Consider the following 12,565-nt stretch of genomic DNA (forward strand, 5'->3'; position numbering starts at 1 on the left):
TTGGGTATTGTGGGTGGATTGGTTTTGATATAGGAATTTTGTTTTTTAAGTTGAGGCCGTTTTTCTTTTCATTTGTGGTTGAGATTTTCTACTGTACTCCCCATATAATTGTGACTACCCAATTGATGTTTTTCATCGAATTTGCTTCTTGGTTGACTACCCATGGACTTTAATTTTTCCTCTTCAGTCAGTATGATTATTGAATGTATGTAGACAAGCTGTTTGTTTAAAGGTTTCTTAGAGGATTAATGGGTTGTTTTGGGGTCTGGGTTTGTCTATTTGTTATGGGTTATTGGGTTTTTTGTTTCTTTTGAGTTTGTATGTAAAAGGGTTACTTAGAAAGCTAGATGGGGTTTTTTAGGGTATTGGCTTTTTGTTTATTTTTGAATCTCTGAGAATGTAGATTTTGAAAACTTGAATTGGCTTTTTTTTAAATATTTTTTTTATGTGGTCTGCAGGGTTTCTAATGCTGTTTCCTTTGTTATTGTCTTATGAAACAGGTTGCAATCTGACTTGACCTTAATGGTAAGAACCTTGTGACTTAACCTAAATCTGTCTATAATTGAGATGGGTTTTTCTTTTGTTATTGGGAAAGAACATAAGGTTTTTCAAAAAAAAAAAAAAAATTTGTGCAACCAAACGCTATCTTTGAACTAACAATTTGATTCCAGTGAATGAAGATTTGGTAGTTTGGATTCAATTACAATATAATTAGACTATTAGACTATTCATTCTGTCTAATAGTCTAATTAATTGATGTTAATTGGAAATAGTGATGTTCCTACTGTGTTTTGCAGATAATTGTGGATTTGATATGTAACAGGTATGCATATTGTCCTGTTTATATTGCTTTCACTTAAGAAATATCCATTCTTTGGTAAATTGTGATTCTGTGATGCCACATCTCAATAACGATTTATTAGAATGAACCATCTTGCTTTTGGAGGGCTTTATAGAGTTGGTTGACAATTATTTGCTGCTTCTTTCATCTTTGAAAAATTAATGTTAAAACATGTCTTATTTTACCTTATAATTTTGTTGATATTGTTGGCGGTTTAAGGATAGTTGAACTGGATAGACTAGATAAACCTAGAAGGTCCGAGGGCTCCATGGTGGCCCCAGTGAGCCAAAGGGCTGAAAAAAATCTATGCAGAACCAAGATCCTTGTATAGCATATGATACAGATAGAGCCCCAGTTTATCTATGGCCTTTTATGGAATCCCAGGCATGAATTAATATGAGAGACTACTAGACTAGTTGTTATTTAAAAAGTAAGGTTTTCGTTTTCGAATGACTACCCATTTAAGCCCCCGAAGGTCAAGTTCGAAACTGGCTGCTTCCTTCCCAATGTGGATGTCTATGGAAATATTTGCTTGGACATTCTTTGGGTACTCTTTTTTTTCAATTTTTTTTTTGCTGGACTTGTTGAGAGCATTTAGCACTACAATAATATATTGCTGAAAGTTTAATGTGTCGAAGTAATGATATGATTTGGCTCTGGTCTGCTGCTTCATAATCTGATAACATGTGAAATCTTTATCTACAGGATAAATGCACCATTAACTGGGATATACAATTTGGATTTGCAGTTCTAGTGAATAGGGGAATCAATTTGGCTTCCTAATATGATTTGTCTTTAGGTGTTTCCTGGTTCCTTCTGAAATGTGTTAGGGGAACTTCATTGCTTTTCCTCAAACGCCTTCCTTGTGGGGTGGTTAAATTTATGACCTTTTCTTTTCTTGATATTTAGATCTACTTTTCACAAACACTGGTGCTTGGAAGTTATTTAGGGGTATGTTTATACTTCCTATATATGGGGTTTTATTTTCTTTTGTAATTTTCTTCCAAATTAGTTACCTAACAATGAAATGGTACATAAGGTAATGGAAGACTGATATGGCAGCCTTTTGGGCATTCATTACCCTGTTAGATTTTATTTTATTCTCCCATTCTCTCCCATTTTGGTCATAATGTCTTTGTTTGTTTAGATCCTAATAAACCTCATCCATCTTACTTTATTCGAAATGATTTCATAATCTGCCTATCGTCTGTGTATTAGTTCTGTTGCAAAGGAGGTTGAAGAATTTCAATCTGACACTGAGGACTCTGGAAGTGTTGATGATGACCCTAATGATTTTGGTCCATGTAGCGACAACAATGATTTGGGTTGTGAATCAGGAAATTCCAATTCAAGAAAACTTTAGTATATGAACCATGAAATAACATGCTGAGTGTGCACAACGAAATCAATGAAAGCCATCCAGGAGAAGTATCTTTGTTAGGATTGATGGAAGGTGAATATTCTGATTTAAGCATAGAATAAAAGTTGAATGCGTTAGTGGCTCTAACTTATCTTCTTCTTGCTGGATCTAGTATCAGAGCATAGGTAATCTATAGACCATTTAGCAATATTCTTAATTTTGAAGTGCTTTTTTTTTTCCTCTCTCTGTGTGGCAAGTGACCTCTTAATGAAAGATCTGCAGCCCTACATGCTATAACTCTGTTCAATAGTGAATGTTTCTACGTTACTTATGATATTTGGTGAAACCAAAATGAAATATGATGAGTTAGGGACATTCTTCTTGCATCTTACCAATATGATGAGTTAGGGACATTCAACAATTGTGGTTTCATCATCAATTTACTGGGTCTTCCCTTACTCTGTTGTTGACAGGTTTATAAGTAGTACACAAAATAAGTGCCTTTACATTAATCACATAGTATTTCAATTTCCACACAATCTATTGATTTTAATTATTCTCTGTAGGTATAGATTTGTGTGCCTTGTTGTCAGTTTTAGATGACAGAGGTAAGTGGGAGGCTATCCTTATTGAATCTTTGGAGAAGTGACAAGCATTTCTTTGTCAAGCAATGTCAAATAAAATAGTAAAGAGTACTGGAGCCAGACATTTGACACAGTCTGATCAATCTGGGCTCGATATGGTCAGAGAGGACAGTTGTCCTCCAGTATCTGATGTAGATAACTTAAGCCTGACTGAGACTATAAAAGATTCTTTGCCTTCATCAGGGGCTGTTGTTCTTGATGTTGGAAATAAGGGAGAACAACAACAAGAAAGATGGAACCGACTACAAGAGATTGATTCTTGGATATGGAATTCTTTTTACTCAAATCTTAACGCTGTAAAACATGGTAAAAGATTGTATCTTGATTCACTTGCTACGTGTGAAAAGACCAATTCTTGATGCTCATTTGTTGCACATTACCTTGAGGTGCATTTCTTGATTGTTGAATATTGTCTTGATGAATTGTCTTTACCTTACTTTCTACACCTTAGTTAAATCCAATCAAATGGCACTTGATGTGTAAAGGAACCATTGTAGACTCACATTAAATTTATTTTGTGAAGTTAATACAGAAAGTATGCAAGATATGAGGTAATAATATAATAAGTACCTTTTTTAGCTTTAAATTTTTATAAAGTTTTTGATGGGCTGTAAATTATTTCAAATTTTATATGCAAAGAATGGAGGGAATGTCAATGGGGGGGAGGACTGTTGTTTTTTGATTTATTGAGTGGTTTTAGTTGGGATGCTTCTTTGTTGGTGCAGTTGGTGGTCAGGGCCAAGGAGTGAGAAGTTGCAAGGTTGAGGACTAGCTTGAACGCACTGATGGTTGAAGTACAACGTTTGAATGAACTATGTGCAGAGAGGAAAAAAGCTGAAGATTATTTAAAAAAGAAATGGAAGAAGATTGAAGAGTTTGATGCCTGCAGATCTGAACTTGAAACAGTATATATTGCTCTTCTTAAGGCTAACATGGTATGATATCTCAACTTTACTGTTTGGAGGCATTGTTAGGGCATATTTTGTTGTTCTGTAGAAATTGGATGATCTTATTTATTTTGTATAGCATTGAGAAATTCAGTAAAGCTAGGCACACAACAAAATTTCACAAATTAGCCAACTACCGCACACATGGACTCACCACAATTTAAATTATAATTTTTTTAAGGGTACCTCTCTGCATGGATTTTAGGCTTTGGATTTAGATGTTTGGAAAATCCATGGATTTTTTTTTTTGTATTACTCTCTTGTTAACCCAAAGAAAGTAAATGAACATTAGAAATTCCCAAATAAGAACTTTAAGTAAAATTCCATTTCAAAATTCCTCGTTCAGGCACAACATTAGCTTACCAACCAAAAACAAACAGGGAACATCTTTTTAGTTTGTTTTCTATATACAGCCAGGGGGCTCACAATAGCTATCTGAGCTTTTATATTCATTCTTCCATTGATGTTTTGTATCTTATTCATCAATTCATTTTTGTCTTGAGGCGATATATCTATATTAAAACATGGATTCATTTTTGCGTTTTTGGCTGTTGTTTTTTTAGTTAAGCAACATAATTCCAACAGTGTATAGCTTTTTTATTTGTTGTGAATGATTTTCTGGTAATTTCATTAATCTTGTAGGATGCCGCTGCATTTTGGAATCAGCAGCCATAAGCTGTGAGGGAGTATGCATCCAGCACTATAATTCCTGCTTGCTTATTTGTCGTGGAAATTTCCAATGGTGCAAAAGTTCTTATTGATAAAGAAGTTTCTGCTTTCTTTCGAAGTCCTGATAATAGCCTCTACATGCTTCCATCAATCCCACAGGTAATCTGTATATTATTCTCATTGAGTATGGCCTATGGATATTGCTGGTAATCAACTATGCCATATTATAATCTGACTTATTTTTTTATCGGTAACTACGATTACTAATTAACAGTCATTGATTTTTGTAGTAGTTTTAGATCCTTTCTTTTCTTTTTTTTAGGTGAGACTCAATTGTTCAAATCTGTTGAAGTAGAGAAGTTTAGGTTATGAATATGTAATAGAGTTAGATGAGAATCATTTTATGGTCACAAAGTAATAGTGGATCAAACTAAGGTTTGCTCATTGTGCCTAAGTCAGAAATGAATGAAAAAATCTATAATAAAATAATTTTAGAAAGTTTTTGTAAAGAAAATAATATGCATCAAGAGGTGCAGCATTCTAAGGAAGGGTTACATGTCTTTGGTGTCATGATTCTAAGCCATGCCCAGTGCTAGTGATGAATTGGAATTGCTAATGCTACCTTGCTGTACACATGTCTAAAGTTGGATTCTTTTCTTTGCATATAAACTTATGCTTATTGAATAATATTTCCCTCAGTGTGAGAAATTATTATTTTTCCTTGAACTCATGGAACAATTGAACATCCTAAACTAGAGAAAGATTCCTTTGTTCTGAAATTGGTGATGGATTGCCCTTGTTAGGGTCCTTATGGCTCTTGAGATACAATTTGTAAAATTCATGAACCTTTTTCTTAACCATTGCCTGCAACGAAGCAGTTTTCATCTTTTGTGGGACCTGATACCTATCATTGATTGGCTTGAGCTGTAAAGTTTTGTGTGGCCCAAATACCATAGATTTCGTTCTGTCACTTATAAAATAACCATTGATAATATCTTGTCAATTCTGTGATACATTGACATTCAAGTTGGATGTTGATAAATGTTGTCATGGCCTAATGGGATTCCTATAATTGATTACTAGTAACTAATTATGATCTCATATATTTATGGGATTCAAATTTTCTTTATGATTTTGAGCCCCTGAAATTTTCTGTAAAAGCATGAATCCATGAGCTGTTGGACTTATCTATTAATTGCTTCAGGCAATCTTGGAGTCCATGGGGGCTAATGAATCTACTGGACCTGACGCTGTTGCTGCAGAAAGAGTGCAGCTTTATTGACTGCAAGAGCTGGTTCCAGGGATCTATCCACAATTCCATCAATATTCCGTGTTTCAGCTGCCCGTCAATATCTTGCTGGTGAGTTTAGGTCATTAATATAGAAATGCTAGAGTCATGGCTTATACAAGAGGCCTAGTTACCTTCTTGGGTGTTTGAGATTATGTTTTTAATTTGATAGTTATTTATTTTGAAAACTTAAAATGATAAAAAATATATGCTTATACACAACATAAGTATAAAATACTAGGAAGCACGGTTATGGGAATGGGAATAGGTACGGGTACGATACACAACAATTTTTGAAAAATTAGAACTTACCTAGGAAGCATGGATAAAACATCCCAAATGAAGTGTAGGTGCTACCTAGATAAACTACCTATATATAGATACACAAACATGCACACACGTATATAAATTAAATTAATTGTCATATCTTTATTGTGTTGTAAATAAATTCATAAAATTACAAAACCCCCCAAAAGTTCAAAATTTGCATAGAAGTCCACAAGTTATAAGAATCACCATTCCAATACTATATTTCAAAATAAAAGGAGATTTCCTTAAAGCACAATAAAATTGTCAAATGACTTTCTTCTCACACTTTATAAGCATTTAACCTTTATATCCCTTTGCTGTTTTTGTCTTTTTGCATGAGAAAAATGAGTTGAAAGGAAAAAGTGCCAATTGAACTTGTTATGCTATGGTTTGGAATGAGGTTAGTTGAATTTAATTCAAGAATGCAATTTACTTTCCTAGCCAATGTCATGCAATCACATGCATAGCTATACCCTTTAATGTTATTTTCTACCATAAATTGCTAAGATGCCCATGCATTTCACATGTCATCTCCCATGGTAGACTATTTGTACTCACATGCTCACATATTCATGCATTTATTTGTCATCACTTAAGAAATATTTTATTTCATGCTCACATGTTCATACACCTCACATGCCCAGGCATTCAGATATCATATGTCCTCACTTAGGACCGATTATATTACATGGATACATGTCCATGCTTTAGGGTTTGGGGTTTGGGTTTAGGGTTTAGGTTTTAGGTTTAGGGTTTAGAGTTTAGGGTATAGTGTATAGGGTTTAGGGTTTAGGGTGTAGGGTTTAGGGTTGACAGTTTTAGATCCATATTCCCATTCATTAGGATATATTATATTCTACGCTCACATTTTCATGCACCTCACATGCCCATGAATTCATATATCATATGCTCTCATTTTCCCATATGTTTATGCATTCTACTTCTCATCCCTTAGGTTCATTATACATTTTTTTTTTGATAAGTAATAAAAATGTATATTCAAGAACACTACCTCATATAGAAAGTCATAAGGCAGAGTTAAAAAATTACCAAGAAAAAAGATAAAAAACAGAAAGAAAAGATCCTAATTACAAAGAAGAGAACTAAAGAACATAGGTAGAGAATCACTAGAGGTGAGTCCCCAAGCCCTAGACCAGTCAAAAAGAGAGCCACTAAACGAAGCCAATAGCTAGTTGGTCATCAAACCTTTCCATATCCTTAAATGTCCTCCAATTTCGCTCCCTCCAAAGACACCACATTAAGAACAGTGGAGCTAAATTCCAAATGCTAGACGAATGCTTTCCAGGCGAATTCCACAAACCAAAGAGAGGAGTATCCGCAATTGATCTTGGCAAGACCCATGAAATCCCAAAAGATCTAAACACCAAATTCCATAACCGGTAAGCCTTACCACAATGCAGTAGCAAATGATCTACTGTCTCTCCATTACAATAACACATAATGCACCAGTCAACAAAGTCCATCCCTCTACCCCTCAAATTGTCACATGTGAGTATCTTATCCCATATAGCAGTCCACACAAAAAAAGAAACACGCCGAGGGGCCTTAACCTTCCAAACACCTTTCCAGGGAAAGATAATGGGCAAGGGATCTCTTAACTTATTATAAAATGATCGGATATCAAAATCCCCATTCTTCGTCAACTTCCATTGCATACGGTTTCCATTCTCAGTTGGAGGTAAATTAGAACCCAAAGCACAGAGAAATTCATCAACATCACCCATTTCCTAATCATTTTGTTTCCGAATGAAAGGAAGATCCTAGCTTCTCTATTATCCTATCCCCAACGGTTTAAGAGAAGAGGCTGGCCACTGATGCCTCTTTATTGGAGGCAATCCCATACACAACCGAAATGGTCAATTGAAGTGGAGAATCCCCACACCATTGATCCGTCCAAAGCTTCACTCTATCCCCCACCCCTACCCCTCAAACCGAATATTTGTACCCCTCTATCTAGCTTGGAGGTTCATCCCCCCATTCTTCCCCAAACTTTAGAGCTACAACCTTTCTCCAAAGCCTTGTCTCCTCAACCCCAAACCGCCATAACCATTTCCCTAGTAAGGCTTTGTTAAAAGTAGTTAATTTCCTTACTCCTAACCCACCATTTTCCAGAGGGGCACACACCTTATCCCATCCCACCAAATGTGTCTTGGAATCCCCCCATAAGAAATTTCTTTGCAACCTCTCAATTTTATTGGCCACATGCGTAGGGATAAAAGTAGGGATAGTAAAAAGAGATAAAAAGTAAGTCGAAAGTCTAGATAATGTACTTTTAAGCAATGCCATTCTTCCACCTTTTGACAAATACATCTTCTTCCACCTAGTCAACTTATGCTCAATTTTCTCAAAGAAAGGATTCCAAATAGTAGGGGACTTGTGGGATGCCCCCAGTGGCATACCAAGATAGGTCATAGGCAAAGACCCAATCCGGCAACTCAAAATCTCTGCCAAGACATGGATATTAGGAACCTCCCCAATGGGAACCATCTCACTCTTCAAGGCATTAACCTTTAATCCTATCACAGCCTGGAAACAAAGAAGAAGCATCTGAACATGTAGAATCTGCTCCTCATCAGCATCACAAAATAGAATTGCATCATCCGCAAACAAAAGATGCGAGACACATACCCCTCCACCCTGTTTACCATCAGCCTTGAAACCTCGAAGTATACCAGCACCTTCAACTCTTTTCATCATCTTATTGAAAATCTTCATCATAACCAAAAACAATATAGGAGATAGCGGGCCCCCTTGTCTCAATCCCCTCGAACTCCCAAAAAAATTAGCTGGAGACCCATTAACTAAGATAGAGAACTGGACTGTAGATATACATGTACGGATCCACCTACACCACCTCACCCCAAATCCTATTCTCTTCAACAAATCTAAAAGAGCCTCCCAATTCACATGATCATAGGCTTTCGCAATGTCCAACCTCCGGAATCTTACTCTTCACCCTACTATCAACATACTCATTAACAATAAGAATTGAATCAAGTATCTGTCTACCACCCACAAAACTGTTCTGAGACTCAGATATCAGCTGCTCCAAAACCTCTTTCAAGCGGTTTGCTAGAACCTTAGCTAAAATCTTGTATGCACTCCCCACCAAGCTAATAGGTCTAAAATCTTGAATATTGGAGGCCCCATTCTTCTTAGGGATTAAGGCTATGAAAGTTGCATTAAGAGATTTTTCAAACTTACTATGTTGATAAAACTCTTCAAACACAGCTAAAACATCTCTTTCCACAACTCCCCAACAATGGTGATAGAAGGCCATAGAAAAACTATCAGGACTTGGAGCTCTATCTCCTTCCAATTCTTTGACAACTCGAAGAATCTCCTCCTTTTCAAACCTCCGTTCAAGCCAGCCCCTCAATTTGATCAAACTCCAAACCTTCCACAAAAGGCCTCCACTAATTTGGTTCGCCATCTCTGATTTGTCCTTATAAATAACCCCATCCACCTCCAGCATACTAATATGATTATACATTCTCTGGGAATTAGCCACCTTATGGAAGAATTTGGTATTGTTGTCTCCTTCCTTAATGCAAAGTATCCTCGATTTCTGTCTCCACGAAACTTTTTCCAAAGAAAGAAGGTTCCATATTTGAGATCTCATCACAACCCTTTCACTTATCGCCACTTCAGAAAGGCCATACTCCCCTTCCTTAGCATCCAATAATTTCAGGGCCTCCAACAATTCTTTCTTTTGACGACCTACATTTCCAAACTTACTACGGTTCCATTGAATAATGTCTCGTTTCAGAGCCTTCAACTTCTTGGCAAGCACAAAACTGGGAGTACCTGAGAAAGGGTATTGATTCCACCAAGAATGAACCCTCTCTGTGAACCCATCTGTCTTTAACCACATGTTCTTAAACCTAAAAGGACTTTTTCCCCTCAATATCCTCCCTGCCTCCACTAATATGGAGAAGTGGTCTGAAATAGGACAAGGTAAAACTCGGTGGATCACATCCGGATAATGGTCCTCCCAATCATAAGAAACCAGATCCCTGTCTATTCTGGACATCGAAGGCTGATTCGAACCACTAGACCAAGTATAACTCCCTCCCTCCAACGACAAATCTATCAAATTAAGCTCCTCAATGAATTCAAAAAAATTCTAAGGCGCTATCCCCCCAACCGTTCACTTGGGAAGCAAATGATATTGAAGTCCCCTATGTAACACCCTGGAATATCTCAAAGTTGCTGAATTCAAATCAGCTCATCCCACATCTACCCCCTTAAGTTATCATTCGGGCCATAAACCCGAGAACATGCCCAAATAAAATCATCCCCCACACCCTGCCACCGAACTGATACAGAAAAGTAACCCACCATTACCTCCAAATTTTCTAAAACCCTCCTATCCCACATCATCAAAATCCCACTAGCTGTCTGATTCGTATCCAAAGCCACCCAATCTACATAAAGGCAACTCCACAAACTGTAAACCAACTGTCTATCCATACCAGCAAGCTTAGTTTCTTGAAGGCAAATTACATCACAATTTCACTCTCTTAGTAAATTTCTAACTACCAAACGTTTCCATGAGTAATTCAATCCTCGAATATTGCATGACACAATTTTCAACTTCATAAAAACTGGTAACTCCCTACTCCAATATCAGTGTTGCAGTCAACGAAGACTATCTACCATCATAATTAATCGAGGAAATCAAATTCATCAACTCCCTCTTCCCTTTATCCTTGGACACAGTTTTCCAGTGGGCTGCATCTTTCCTATGCAGCAAATTAGCAGTCTCAATCTCCCTCTTAAGCCTTTGTAAAAGCATGATGCACATCTCCTTATGTTGTCCCAAAGAAAGCCCCATCATTTTACTAAAACCAGGGATTCTATGTTTCACCTAGTTAGAAATATTTAGTGGATTTTCAACCCCCATCACCTCAGTATTATTATGCAACTCCATCGACTCAACCAACCCCATCGGATTGATAGTCATTAAAGGGGAGAAGCTATCCACATCACCCAAGTCCAGGTTTGCACTAACTGCTTCTACCTCTGTCAATACTCCCGACACAGAATAACCATGGTCTGCCAGCATCGATAACTGCCTAACCTGATGGGAAGTATCTATCCCCTAAATATCATTTGCACAACCAGCCCGACCACCTTTGTCTCCATCCTGAACACCCAAACCCATAATCCCAACTCTCGATAGACTCTAAACAGAATTGGACAACAAAAGCCCACTTGATGCCCCGACGTCCTCTCTTTCTCGCCTTACCTAGTGTGATTAAAGGCTTATCGGCGTGAGACTCATCGGAAACAGGACACTCAACCTCCACCGATGACTTCACAAGGCAACCCATCGTCTCGGATTGAGGAGCAGACTTCTCATGATCACCATCAGGGTTCATCATCGTCCTCATGGAGTGGGTTAAATCTGCATCGAGTTTGTCCTGTATCGTCAATGACTCCTCAACACTAAACCCATCGGAAATAGTACACTTAGCCACCACCAAGGGCTTCGCAAGACTACCCATCGTCTCTAATTGACCAACCACGATCTTGCAATCATCAACACCCGTCGTCATCGCCGATGATTGACTTTGCACTTGAATCACTGGCGCCGATGACTTCTCGGCGTGAAATCCACCATCAGCTCTGACATCGACCACCCTTGGAAGCTCACCATGTTGACCTAGCTCCTCATTCTGACTCACACAAGCTTCGTGAAGAGTATTGGAACTCACCGCCATCGCTGACATGTGGGCTTCTAGCGTTGGTGGGCTTGGGTCAGCCAACAAGGAGCTCTCACCCACTTCCATCCTAATTGGGCTTGTGAGCTTTGAGTTAGGGAAATTTGGAAAGCCCACCTGTTGGTCACAGTTTCTGTCTAAGCCCACACCTGTTTTTATTTGAGCCCGTGTGTCATTAAAGGTCTCATAACCCATCACGTGCTCCCTTTGACCCCTTATGACCCATTTAAAACTCTTTAATCCACCTTTATTGTGATTCCATACAGCACACCTCATTCCTTCCCCAGTCACCTCCACAATCAGGCCTTCCCCTATCCAGTAAGAATTCCTTAATTTACGTTCTTTCCCATATATAGTTTCATTCGAATTTGAACAAATTTCAACGGGAATCTCTTTTTATTTCCTACCGGATTTTTCTCTCCCAAATTAAAGTCCACATTAATGCACCGAGAACCCACATCTCCTCCTCCTACAACCGTCGGACCTAGTTTGCTCGCCGGCAGTTCACTCAGCACCAACTGTTCTACTACTGGGTTCTGCTTCACCCCCCTTATTCTCCCCTAATTGTAATTTCCCCTTATCATGAATGCTTAACAGATGTGGCTGATTTCTGCCCCTGGCTTGCACCTGATGCCCACACACTATATTCGCAAAAGTCTTAAACGGTTGAGTCCCTAAATTATCCTTATAAGTCTGAGCAAAAAATTTCACATAGTGATCAGGTTCCAACATCCTCCTTAATTCTAATCCAAAAACCCTC

General features: G+C 37.8%; 1 long non-coding RNA gene across 1 annotated transcript in view; it reads left to right on the forward strand.

The window, feature by feature from the left end:
* Window positions 1-3,611: 3,611 nt before the first annotated feature.
* Window positions 3,612-12,565, forward strand: part of LOC142636521 (uncharacterized) — a 32,320-nt gene continuing 23,366 nt past the window's right edge. The window contains exons 1-3 of the long non-coding RNA XR_012844353.1: window positions 3,612-3,780; window positions 4,435-4,620; window positions 5,666-5,821. This is a non-coding gene — a long non-coding RNA (uncharacterized LOC142636521). The remainder of the gene's footprint in view (window positions 3,781-4,434; window positions 4,621-5,665; window positions 5,822-12,565) is intronic.

Source organism: Castanea sativa, chromosome 5 (assembly GCF_040712315.1).
Source record: "Castanea sativa cultivar Marrone di Chiusa Pesio chromosome 5, ASM4071231v1".
Taxonomy (NCBI): Eukaryota; Viridiplantae; Streptophyta; class Magnoliopsida; order Fagales; family Fagaceae; genus Castanea; species Castanea sativa.